Source organism: Alosa sapidissima, chromosome 14 (assembly GCF_018492685.1).
Source record: "Alosa sapidissima isolate fAloSap1 chromosome 14, fAloSap1.pri, whole genome shotgun sequence".
NCBI classification, from domain to species: domain Eukaryota; kingdom Metazoa; phylum Chordata; class Actinopteri; order Clupeiformes; family Clupeidae; genus Alosa; species Alosa sapidissima.
In genome coordinates this window covers 9,660,548-9,673,846 of record NC_055970.1, presented here as the reverse complement: position 1 = coordinate 9,673,846, position 13,299 = coordinate 9,660,548, and the positions used below count along the sequence as shown (strand labels likewise).

General features: G+C 42.1%; 1 long non-coding RNA gene across 3 annotated transcripts; it reads left to right on the top strand.

Annotated features, from left to right (window-relative positions):
* The first annotated feature begins 5,669 nt into the window (after positions 1-5,669).
* On the top strand, positions 5,670-11,778 carry LOC121681854. Of its 3 annotated transcripts, XR_006022318.1 has the most exons (4): positions 5,671-5,793; positions 6,350-6,418; positions 10,541-10,673; positions 11,347-11,778. It is a non-coding gene; the product is annotated as an uncharacterized LOC121681854 (long non-coding RNA). The 3 variants fall into 3 exon arrangements; XR_006022317.1 differs by lacking the exon at positions 10,541-10,673; XR_006022316.1 differs by lacking the exons at positions 6,350-6,418; positions 10,541-10,673 and having other exon boundaries at positions 5,670-5,793.
* Positions 11,779-13,299: the final 1,521 nt, after the last annotated feature.

Below are 13,299 nucleotides of genomic sequence, written 5' to 3'. Positions count from 1 at the left end.
TTGCAGGAGGACCGTCGTACGCCACCTTGGCCACTGTTTTTCCTGTGCCCTGTTTTAGTATTCAGTTCAGTGTGTGTGTGTGTGTGTGTGTGTGTGTGTGTGTGTGTGTGTGTGTGTGTATTCTAGGCCATTGGGTTAGTGCAATATTCGGGAGGGGGGGGGGGGGGGGTAACAATCTTGTTGTGTGATCACTGGATTGCTGTGTATAGTAAATTAATTGCTGTGTGTGTGACCTGTGACGTGCCCTATATATATTCGGTGTTTGCTGATTGAAACTTGCTGAATCTTTGAGTGTTACTTATCCAAACACCTTAATTTTGCACATTGTTGTCCCTGTGAGTTTACTGCCCAGAGGCCTAGTGTCTGTTCTAATGTATGCATCTACGTGAATAATAAAATAAACTGTTTTGTTACTTTTATAATACTCCAGTCCCTTTCTCCATTTTATTTCCCTTTATTGGGATAACCTGCTTGTAACATCTAAACTCAGATTGTTGGTTACAAACTGTAACTGGTTTGAAGGACCCCCCCTAGGGGTCACACAAGCAAGAAGGAGGGAGGGAAAGAGAGAGACAGTAATGCACATGTGTGTTGCATTGATTTCCAATATCAGCATGTTTGCCCATTTTACCCAAAGCTTGCACAAAGTGCAGACTCACTGTTCACTGCAGAAAGTTCTAACATTTGGGGCCATTTGGGCTAAATGAATGTGCAGTGCATCTGAATTTGAAGTGGACTTACACAACTGGGACTTGGTTGGCTTATGGTAAGTAGCTAAGATGCTGAGGATTGTGTTTCTGTACGAGAGATAAACAACCTTTTAAACTTGTTTTAGGAGAAACCCTTATAGTAAACACAACAAGCCAAGAGCTTGACTTTATGAGAGATAAATGTGTATGTATCTCTCATAATCTCTGAATCCATTTGTTTCCTCCTTTTCTTATTGACCAGGGGACTAAAAGGAAACACCGCTACCTCTGTGCAGGCTCGTAAAACACTGTGCCTTAATCTGTGGAAATAAATTCAGGTGAGCGTACAGAGAGAAGGGAGGAAGACAAAGTACTGGCAAAGGAAGGAATAAAAAAGAGAGAGAGAGAGAGGGAGAGAGAGAGAGAGAGAGAGAGAGAGAGAGAGAGAGAAAGGGAGGAGGGAGAGAGAGGGGGAGAAATGAGGAAGGTGATTTGTTCTGACTGCCGTCATACCTCATTCTTATCTCTGTGTGTTTTGGATGGAGTGCGGCTGGAGCACAGAGAGGCACCACAGACCCAGAGAGTGGGGGAGGCAGGGAGGGGCTGTCTGGCCTGGGGGGTGTCTGTGTCTGGGTGGGTGGGGGTGAAGAGAGATATCACACAGCAGCTGACACTCAGAGAGGCAGCCCAATGTCACCACACTGGCGCTGAGGCAGCGAGATAAATTAAAGGAACAAGCTGGACAGCAGTGTGCAGAGGTGTCCGGAGACAGAGAGCATGTTTTCAGAAGGGGTCAAACAACACCTCACCATTTACTGTTGCTGGTGTGAAGAATTTCACCACACCTGCTGTCAGCAGTATGTAAGAAGTCATCTACAACAATCCACATTCTCACTCTCTCTCCCTCACGCTCACTGTGGGTGGACCACGACTACCTTCTGCTCTGCTTGAACTTTCTCCCTTTTCCACCCTCTCCCGTGACTAAGCCAAACCAGCCTCTTCTGCGCTGCATGATACAGCCCTTTATCATCATGCTTTACCTTGATGACTTGAACACGTGAAACAGTTTAACAAGAACAACAGTTTTTTCCTTACATGACCACACCATGAACTTCAGCATATTACGTTAGTTCACCAAGTCATAGTTGAGTGTTTTGCTACCATGGTTAATGCTCCAGGATGTCCTCAGTTACGAATCTTTCGGTAACAGTGAGGTTGACCGTTCTCCATACTCACAACAAAATAGAAGAAAAACAAGTCATGTTTTAAATACTAAGCAGTCAGATAATAGTGACACTATGTTGTTAACTAAACTAAAATGTTTTACTGGCATTTTTTATACAGCACCAGATGGTATCCAATTGCCATCTGCCACATGAATCAGATATGACTAAATTCCACTAAATACAGCAATGATCCTCTAAATAGCAACAGTGTTCAGAACTTTACAGCAAACAGCTTATGTTAAAGGGCATTACATATTTGTTTGTCAAGCTAATTTGTAAACAGACTTAGGCCTACCTTGCAAAACTTAGACAGTTTCATTGCTCCATCCATGACTTGTTCCAAGATGGTCAGAGGTCTTCAGAGCATACTTTTTGTTTGCCTGCATTATTTGTATTTTCTTCAAGGGGAAGAAATAGCAATAGTTGATAGTAACACATGGGAATGCATTATAATGATAGGTATGATAGGTAGTATGAAAATAGTCTGTGGGAGGCAATATGCTGTCATTGGTTTGAGGTCAGAAGATAACATTGATAAAGGCATTTTTGACAAATATATAAAGTGTTCACAGGGCAACTATATTACACTGAGCTAAATGGAAGGTGAGAGAACATCGTAGGAAAACAAAGAGGTAAACATTAAATATTTACAGAGAATGTACCAGTGAGTTAGCTTGGCCATGTCCACCTAGATCTCCTTTCAAGGAGAGAGTCTGGAACCCCATAATTCACTAACATTTCCATCAGACCTCAGAAAGGTCAAGCCAATCAAAATCAAAAGTGGCTGTAGTAAATGGTAGTATCAATGCCTGCAAACATCAAAAATGACAATAAGAAGTAGGCCTACATACCGTTTTTGCTTATTGCTTACACACTTTTTGCAGAATTTGGCTCATTATGTCAAAATTTTACACACAGCCAAATAAGACATAGCACTTGGAGATAGTCAACTCACATCTATACCAAAGAATTTTCCCGGTGGATTTTAGTGCCCCACTCCGCTCCTGGTGGGTATTACCAATTACCATTTTGAATGGAAGTGTTTTCCCAATGATAACAGGAAATTTTGTTTTTGAACAAATGTCTAATGTAAGAAACCGTGAGTAGTGTTTCGCAATAAGTGTGTTGCAGAATTGCAAACAATGTGCCAGTGTGTTTAAGGTATGCTACAAGAAGTTTAGGCATTGAAGGCTTTGGTCTAAGCATTTGTTTTTAGTGTGTAAGCAATTGGCAAAAACTGTAATATGCTATACCAAGATTTCCAGACAATGAAAAACAGATAAATACTTTGTGAGTGTGACGCCCCAGTGGGCGTGGCTTCCTCCATGCGCTACGTTGTATTGTCTTGTGTCTGTTCGCAGGTGGACGGTATGCTGACTGATAGTGATTGGCTGATTAAGGAGGATGGTGCACAGGTCACCTGATCCCTTTTAAGGCCGCTGGTTCCCATTCTGGGGGGGGGCAGCAGAACGAGGCGTTTGCCTTTGTTCGATCTGGGTTGTGTGCCTCTTGTGGGACTATATGCTCAGTCGCTGCCTACACCTGCTATCGATTGTCTTTTAATTTTAAATAAAGTTCTGTGTTCTGACTGGCCGAGCACAGCGCGCGTATTCCGCCTTGTCCACTGACGACAGTCAGATTTATGAGAAGGTAAAATCTGCTGTACTGAGTTAGTACCGGAGGCGTCAACATCGTTTTCGTTCTATGCGGAGAAAACCTGGTCAGTCTCATATGGAGTTTGTGCGGGACTTAACATTACAATTTGGTCGGTGGCGTAAATCAGCTAATATTAACACCATGGAGCAATTAATTGATTTGGTCCTACTAGAACAGTTTAAGCAGACACTCCCTGAACATATTACGACTTTTATGATGGAGCGCGATGTTCAGACCGCTCCTCAGGCTGCTGTGCTGGCTGACGAGTGGGAGATTGCGCATCGTTCTCGCCCGGCTACTTTGAAGGGCGAACATTTTCGTCCGCGTCCTAGCGTTTTACCATCTGTAGGCTCAGTTCACGACCGACGTCCCACTCAGTACTCGCCGCCTCTGCGTGATTTGACGTGTAATTATTGTATGGGGCAAGGGCACTGGAAGACTGATTTTCCGGTGTTGAAGGCTAAAAGTAAACCGCAAGCCTTTTTTGCCAAACCGTCGGTCCTGGCTGTCAATGTGCCTGCGACCCCGGCTTCGGCGACGCCTACTGACCGGCCTGCGTCTACATCTCTGTGTGCGGCAGAAGGTGATGAGAAGTTCGAGCCGACAAACTGGCCGGACACGCGGGTGTCAAAAAAACATATGATAGGGTTCTGAGATACTTTTACTGGCCGCGCATCAAGCGTGATGTGGCCAGTTTTGTGAAGACGTGTAATACGTGTCAATTGCCAAGCCCAATTTGGTCCTAAAACGGCACCTCTGCGCCCAATACCGTTTAAGTGTCAACCGTTTCAGCACCTTATAATTGACTGTGTTGGTCCTTTGCCCCGTGCAAAAAGTGGTTGCGAGTACCTGCTCACAGTTATGTGTCAGGTCACTCGTTACCCAGCCACCTACCCTTTGCGCTCGATCAATTCAAAGTCAATTGTTAAGGCTCTTAGCCAATTCATATCTATTTTCGGGTTGCCGAGAATTGTACAGTCTGATCGTGGCAGTAATTTTACTTCTAGTCTGTTTGCTGAAGAGCTTTGACAATTGGGTATTAAACAAAATCTGGCGACCGCATATCACGTTCAGAGCCAAGGCGCTTTCGAGCGCTTTCATTCAACTTTGAAGTCCCTGCTCCGAGCATATTGTGTTGAGCTGAATTGTGATTGGGAAGAGGGCCTTCCCTGGCTGATGCTGGCAGCCAGGAAGGTTACTCACGAGAGCACGGGTTTTAGCCCGAACAACCTTGTCTGAGTGCGTGGATTACTATCTACTCTTCACGATCAGTGGGCTGATTTGGATCCGCCAGATAATTTGTCTGATTATGTCTCGGGGTTTCGCCGTAGACTCTTTTCAGCGTGGAGATTGGCTAGTGACCGGTTGCGGGAGTCGCAGAAAAAAATGAAAAAACTGTTTGACCGTCGCTCCGAACATCGAGTGTTTAGTGTGGGGGACCGGGTGCTTGCGCTTCTCCCTGTCGTCGGTTCGCCGTTACAGGCTAAATACGCAGGGCCATATAAAGTCCTGCGTTGTGGTTTAAAGGACAACTATGTGCTCTCGACCCCCGATAGGGGCAGGTGAACACGGAGGTGTCACGTGAATCTTCTCAAGCCTTTTTACCATCGCGACCGCGACAAGCGTATTGTTTCGCCAGTCCAACCCGTGGTGCTGGTGGACAGCTCCCCGTTCTCAAGTGCTGTTCATCCGACGGTGGCAGCGCCGGATGAAGAGTTGAAAACGGTGGATGACTGTGTTTTGCAGGGTCGTTTAAAAAATTAAAAAAATTAAAAACATTAAAAAACTTGTACCCTGTGTAACCCTGGTTAGTCAGCCTGTTAAACAGTAGTGAATAGGCATGACATCAGAGCAGGTAGAAGGACTGTAAAAAACACTTCTAACATGTATTTGCAACTAGATAAACCACAAACGTCCATATTAGAATTAGTTTTAATATTTTAAAACATTTTTAGAAATGTATTTCTTAATATTTTCTTTTGAAAATAAGTCTATCGCGTGAGCTGATAGTCTTTTGCGAGATGTTAGAACCGGAGCCCACTTCTTCCTTGAACGATACAGAAGACAGTCGAGGTGGTGAAAGCCACTACATTTACCTCGACCACCATTATTTAACTTTTGAATAACTTTGAAGCGAACAGCCCAGGATCATCTATGAACTTAACATCTTACGTAAATAACTACTTTAAACAACATGAGAAACTTTATTTGCATCTATTTGGGTAAGAGAAACATTCTAATCCCTAGTTAGCGATTGCTAGCCACCAACGCTAATTCAATGGTAAACTAGAAATGCAATTCCGAGGAATTACACGAGGGGATGCAGTCTGCTGGTTAGGGTGTTGGTGGGGCTGTTGAGCTTGCTGCTAGCTGGTTGGAAGGGTAATTGTGATACCTGCAAAGGTGCTTTTGGAGTAACCAAATTTGAATCTTGTGTGACATGGCATTATTGAGATATCATACTCAAGGTGTTTTTGACCTTGACATTTGACCTTCAACCTCCAACTCACTTAATCTTTGAGTCCATAAAAACACTCGTACCAAATTTGAAGCATGTACATCAAGCCGTTCTGGAGATATAATGCTGAATGCATGAGATATGGCTGGGAATTTTATTTTGACACACAGGAAAAGAAAAATAATAAGGTAAAAAGAAAAATAATAAGAAGAAGAAGTCTCCGGATTTCAATAGAGGGGATGCATCCCCTCTAACAAGATATTGCCAAGTTATTGTCATAAGCTTACATCTTGTGACACACTTTTATTTAATTCTTTAAGTACTTTGACCTCTGTCTGAGCAACCCGGCGACCTGTCTTCGCACATATATGACGCTTGATCCCGCATTGGTGAGCTTTGTTCTACCATTAACCATCAGTACCTAGGAATGCTAACAAACGGCATTCACTTAGACTGGGTAAAAGAAATGGACAAACAGTCTCCGTCGTTTTCAATGGGAGGGCACTGAGTCAAATAGAATGATTTTTCAGTTAGTCCCCCCAGTACTGCGCAGACTCACACTTAACTTCGTGACGTTAGCCATCGAACTGAATCTTGTAACTCATATGATAGATACACAGAAATTCTTCTCACACTTCCTTCGCCTTCAAAGTTAAACATTTATTTATGTATTATTATTAATATCATCCTCACCAAGTCGTGTTAATGTTGAAGCTACCACACATGATCATCTTCAAAAACAGTCATGCTAAAACAAAACAAAAAAGTTATAGCCTTGAAGCTAATCTTCTTTCCACTTTTCCGACCTACGGTCAATCCATCGAAAACCTCTGAAATGATTAGTGCCGTTTTTAAAAAAATTAGGTTTACTTTTTTATTATTATTAGGTTGCCTCTGTGTAATGCTTTACCTTAACATACGGTCGTGTATGCTAGGTTTTGCTTATGAGTTACCGTCATAGACAGTAAGGTGGAGCTTCTTATCCAAACAATACGGTTATCTCCCTACGGCGCGAAAGAGAGATTACGTCAAAGCTAGCTTCCCTCCAACCAAACAAGCTAACCATTCTTCTTACGGGTGACCAACGTTACGGACGAGGTAGTGGAGTCTGTTTTGCCTTTGTAGTGTTTATGTAGATTACACAGAAGCTACAATATCGGCACAGGATATATGTTATATGAAGTTATGGTATTTCAAAAAAATCCTAGAATGAATGGGCTTCTATGGGAGTTAGCAGAGAGGTGGTCCCTCCAGCCTACGTCGATTCTTCTACTTCCGGGAATTCGCCTGCCCCCTTGGTTTTACCGTAGCTGCTGTTACTACGGCTAATTGTTTACATTCGAGAGTTAACGGTGCTACAGGCTAGCGGTGCATCAAATTTAAACATCAACACATCTTAGCCTACATTTACACTACACACACACTCACATGATAAGTTTTCTTTTGTTATTATTATTATTATTGAATGCTATATTATACTGTTTGAGAAACTTAAACGTGTACTTTAGGTACACAGTTTATTTTCCTGTTGTTTAAGCTTGAGGTCATTCTGATGACTGTAGGCTAGAGACATTGCATTATATGCAATAAAGCGATCACTGCTTTATTAGTTCTTAACTGCTTTCTTTATATTGTATGCACATTAGACTTCCAGGGGTAGGTAGTCCAGGGGTCTCCAACCTTTTTGGGGTCGAGGGCTACCCGAGGGTGAAAAATTAGTCGGAGGGCTACTTATTCGAATAAATAAATAAATAGAATAAACGTCTTAATTTCACTATAAAACTATGACTATGTAAGATTATTTGTGTTAATCACTAATAATCAATGAAGACAGACATTTAAACATGAACAATGAATTATTAATAGTCTCAACAATCTTACTCAATAATATGAATAACTTTTATTTTTCAATAATTCCAAAATGTACATTAAATTGAAGATCAGTAAAGAAATCCAATATATATATTTTTTCTAGTAATCTCATATAGGGATAATTAAAGCTGTTACAATTACAATATCCAAATTCCACATCAATAGCTGTAACATAAAAATAGAAAAATAAATAAATAAAAAAAGTGTTTTTCTGGAAATGTCAGAGGCACAATAACAAAGCTGCATTGAGCTCACGCGCCTTTTCCGCCCTCAGTGTGCTGCCTGGTGGGTAGCTTGCATTGAACGTTCTGTGTAATGTAGAAAAATGTCTTTCCACATTGTGTCTCTTAGCCAAAGCTATGGCAGCTCCACAAATCATACATACGCTCTTGTCTTTTACTTTAGTAAAGAACTCTTCCTCCCATTCCTCCTGGAAGTGGTATGATTTCCTTTTCTTGTTTTCAGACATCGCGAAATACACATACAGAATTCATTCTTGTTTACATTCGTCTTCTAATCAATGTTAAGGGGAGTCTGCGCAGTGGCGGTATAGGCTAACTTTTGGCGGTATAATTATATATTTTTTAAATTACGTTACTAAATTCATTTTCAAATGTTGTAGGAAATCTTAAAAGTTGTTCTCTTCTACAGCTAAACTCGTATTAAAACATGAAAACATTAACAAATATTATTTAAAAAAATGTACCATATGTGATTTAGAACTCTGCGTCAACCAATGGCTATTTTTAGAACATCCACCGCGGGCGCCTCATAGGCTCCCGGCGGGGTACCTGGTGCCCGCGGGCACCGTGTTGGAGACCACTGGTGTAGTCTATCATATCCATTACTCCATAACTATGAAGCAGCAATGTGAGATATTTGAATATGGATTCTGGCCTATTGTAGGTCAGGTTTTTTATCTTTTGCATGGATTTGATTGAGTTTGATGGCGAGCCTCCCATGAACCTGAGAGGAATTGCATGTGAAGAAAGAAGACTCTTTGAACTTTGAACTGTAGAATAAGTAACCTTTGAACTTTTAACCATAGAATAAGAAGTCTTTGAACTTTGAACTGTAGAATTAGAACCTTTGAACTGTAGATTTACTCTTTAATCTGTACATTTGGAATTTAGATATCTTTTTACCATTTTGTTTATTATTTTGTTACCCGGGTAATACTTATTTTATTTTTGCTTTAATTATTTATTTTCATAGTTTAATTATATACATCTTTTATATTAAAAGGAAGTGGTTTACTGCCCTTCCAAAGATAAACTACTGTGTTGAGTGTTCTATCTGGTAATATTGTTTGGTACACCTGGCTCTGTAGGCGTTCCTAGAAATTCTGATCCTGCTGGTCCCAGTGAGTATTTATAATTATTCTTTACCCTTACATAAGACTTACCCTTCCTCTATTTGTCAGCCTTTTGTGCAAAGGAGAGCTACACCAGTTCTTAAACATCTAGACCCGAAACAAACACAAGAGTTAACTGACTTATTAAAGAAATTCTTAGTTCTGTTTTCAGACGTGCCTACTCAGACCAATGTGTTGGAGCACGATATTAACGTTGGGGATGCTGAACCCAACCGCCAACGTTTCTATCGTGTTCCCTTGGAGAAGAGGGAGGTTTTGGAGAAGGAGGTTCGGTATTTGTTAGATAATGGGTTGGCTGAGCCTTCTTTCTCGAGCTGGTCGTCGCCCTGCCTCCTCGTTAAGAAGTCTGATGGTACTTTTCGTTTCTGTACTGATTACAGAAAACTTAACACCGTAACCGTGACCTGTTTCCTCTACCCCGAATAGAGGATTGCGTAGACCAGGTAGGGTCTGCGAAATTCATCACAAAACTAGACCTGTTGAAGGGGTATTGGCAGGTATTGTTAACGGAGAAGGCACGCAAACTGTCAGCGTTCATTACGCATAATGGGTAGTTTTCTTACCGTGTTATGAGCTTTGGCCTCCGCAACGCGCCGGCTTGTTTTCAACGATTAATGAACCGTGTTGTGGCTGGTTTAGAGGGGGTGACAGTGTACCTTGACGACGTGGTTCTTGTGAGCAACGACTGGTCGTCTCATTTGAAGCGGCTGCGCTTGCTTTTTGACCGCCTTGCTCAGGCACGGCTCACGGTCAACGTAGCAAAGTGTGAGTTCGCTGGGGCGACCGCGACCTACCTGGGCAAGGTGGTAGGACAGGGGCAAGTGCGTCCGATATGAGCTAAAGTGAGGGCAATCGATAACTTCCCAGTTCCAGAAACTAAACGTGAGCTAATGCGTTTCCTAGGGATGGTTGGTTTTTATCGCTGTTTTTGTAGAAACTTTTCGTCGGTGGTCGCCCCCTTAACGGATTTACTCAAGTCAAAGGCATTGTTTGTTTGAACTGGCCTTTCAAAATTCAAGTGGATGCCAGCAAGGTCGGTGCTGGAGCTGTGTTAATTCAGGAAGACGATGATTGCGTTGAACATCCAGTTTGCTTCTTTTCGCAGAAGTTTGCGTCTTATCAGAGAAACTATTTGGTTATTGAAAAGGAGGCCCTCGCATTGATTTGGGCGCTTCAACATTTTGAAGTTTATGTTAGTGGGCGTTGTTCACCTGTTGTTATTTATAGCGACCATAATCCTTTGACATTTCTGCATTCTTTCCAGAATCCCAACCAATGGCTGATGAGGTGGTGCCTCTTTCTTCAGCCGTATAATCTGGATGTTCGGCACATTAAAGGCCCAGAGAACATAGTGACAGATGCTCTCTCGCGTGCCCCAGAGTGTGCAGAATGAGTGTGTGAGTGTCTGTGTGGATGTGTGGGATTGGATGTATGTTTGTGTCTGTAGGTTAGTATGCCTTCTCAGTTCTCATATTACTATTCAGCTGATGCTGATGGTGGGTGGATTGGGGAGTCTCTAGCTCTTGTCTTTAGTCTACAGTGTTTATGTCTGTGTTTTTGGATATTCTTTGATTATGATTATATTGATGTTCAGGAAACTGTTTCCTGTTTAGAAGGGGGAGGGTGTGACGCCCCAGTGGGCGTGGCTTCCTCCATGCGCTACGTTGTATTGTCTTGTGTCTGTTCGCAGGTGGACGGTATGCTGACTGATAGTGATTGGCTGATTAAGGAGGATGGTGCACCGGTGCACAGGTCACCTGACCCCTTTCAAGGCCGCTGGTTCCCATTCTGGGGGGGGGGGGGCGCAGCAGCACGAGGCGTTTGCCTTTGTGCCTTTGGGTTGTGTGCCTCTTGTAGGACTATATGCTCAGTCGCTGCCTACACCTGCTATCGATTGTCTTTTTGTCTATCTTGTTGGTCGCAAAATAAACTGTTCAGGCTTGCTAGACTACTCCGTGCCTCCTCCATGTTATTTCCCCTACTGGGCGTAACAGTGAGTTAGAATATTAAAATGAACATTGTGTTTTTTGATCCCAGGCAATTGTACTGATGCAATCGATTCCCTTGCAGGCATCTGGGTCATGTTCTGCGCTGTTCCGCCTCTAGCAGGTGAGTTTTAATTATCTCATAATCAATCGCTGGTGCCAGACGGTCACAGAAGGTAACACTGGAGGAAGGGCTCCATGATCTCGTCTCCTCGCTTCTCCTCTCGTCTCCATGATCTCGTATCCTCGCTTCTCCTCTCGTCTCCAGGATCTCGTCTCCTCGCTTCTCCTCATCTCCATGATCTCATCTCCTCACTTCTCCTCTCGTCTCCATGATCTCGTCTCCTCGCTGCTTCATGTAGACCTTGGAGTGTTCACTTATCTCATGAGCTCTGGGACCTCAGTCCCACCCTCTGCTCTTACAACTTGACCTTCATATCCCATCTATGACATGACCAAAATAGCAACCAATAAGTCTATGCCCACTGAATTAAAATGCTTGCACTGTTTTACTAAATATATAACTTCAGTCATTCATTGCTTTAAAATTACAACTGTTAACAGATGTATGTTGCTGTTTATTCATGGGACAACATGAGTTTTTCCCCACGCATTGATTTTATTTTCCACTCTCATGCATCAAGTGAGAGCACCATAGATTTCAATTGACTGATGGGTGCTGCTGAGGTAGCTAATTTGTTTCAAACCAGTGACTCAAAGCCAGTGAGTTCAAAGCTATCAAAGCTGGATTCAATTTCACGGAACAATATTTCCTGGGTCCGTAGTGTTGTGTTCAGGGAGCCATGAGCCTTGTTTTACACTGGCTGAGCTCAGGTGCCTCACATAATCGCTCTAAAGACAGAGACAGATTTTCTAGACCACTATAGACCAAACCCTGCTGGAAATGTGTATAAACTAAACGTATCAATACCACTAAAATTACTCAAACTAAACTTGGTTCAATAAAAGAAGCCAAATATTGCGGAAACTTTACCCACAGACCTAAACAAAAACATTGAAATGTCAAATGTCAAAATTAGTTTGACGGTCATTCAAATTTGCTGTGGTCTCTTAATTTTGCATATGACCGTCAAATCATTCTAATAATAATATAAATGCATTAAATCAGCGTTGTGCTTTAATACCACAACTATTTTTTTCCATTTAAAGTGATGGAAATAATGGGGCACAAACAGACAGCAGATGTACTCTGACATATAAACATACTGGTACACTAGTCTATTCCAGTGATAATCTTGTCAACTACACTAACTAACTGTGCACATTCCAATATGTCTGGAAAACCTAATAATTCCTTGGGAAACTAAGCTTAACTTTCATATTGTATTTTCATAAACACCACAAGGAGCAGGATAAGGATCATCTACAGTATGTTTGTGATAAGCAGACCTCTAACTGATGTCTTATGTAACAAAATAACAGAGCCCTTTGACGCAGCCTTTCTAATAGCTTGTGTTGGTAGTCACAGACAGCCAACACCCTCCAATCTGCCTTGGGAAAAAGAAATGCAGAGGTCCATGGAGGCTGATGTTATCTGATATGGATCCAGCACAGAAATAACCCTGAAAACATCACCCTGGTACATGTTTATATCAAGCACAGCAGCACCAACAGGCTGATGTTCCACCCACTGCTGAAGGTCCCAAAGGCTACGAGACCCTGGAGCTTCTGCAGAGGAGACAGCCAGAGCGGACACACAGGATAGTGGTGCAGTCACTGTTCTCGCTACAGGATCTTTATAGGGTACAACAGCAATATTTAGTCTATGATTAAAGGATGTATTATAATATGTAATTTAATTTACAATGGCAAAAAGGGGAAATTAAGGTGAACACCAAGTGTTCATTATGAAAGAGTTACTTGTATGAGTGTAAACTAGATATGTTTCACCTCATCTGATAGAACTGAGTGTTTGTAGGGGTTTGTAAGCCACAAAAGTGAAGACCATCAATTCATACACCATCCTTATGCCACATATAATATGACGGTAATGACTTCATAAGTCTAAGAAATAAAT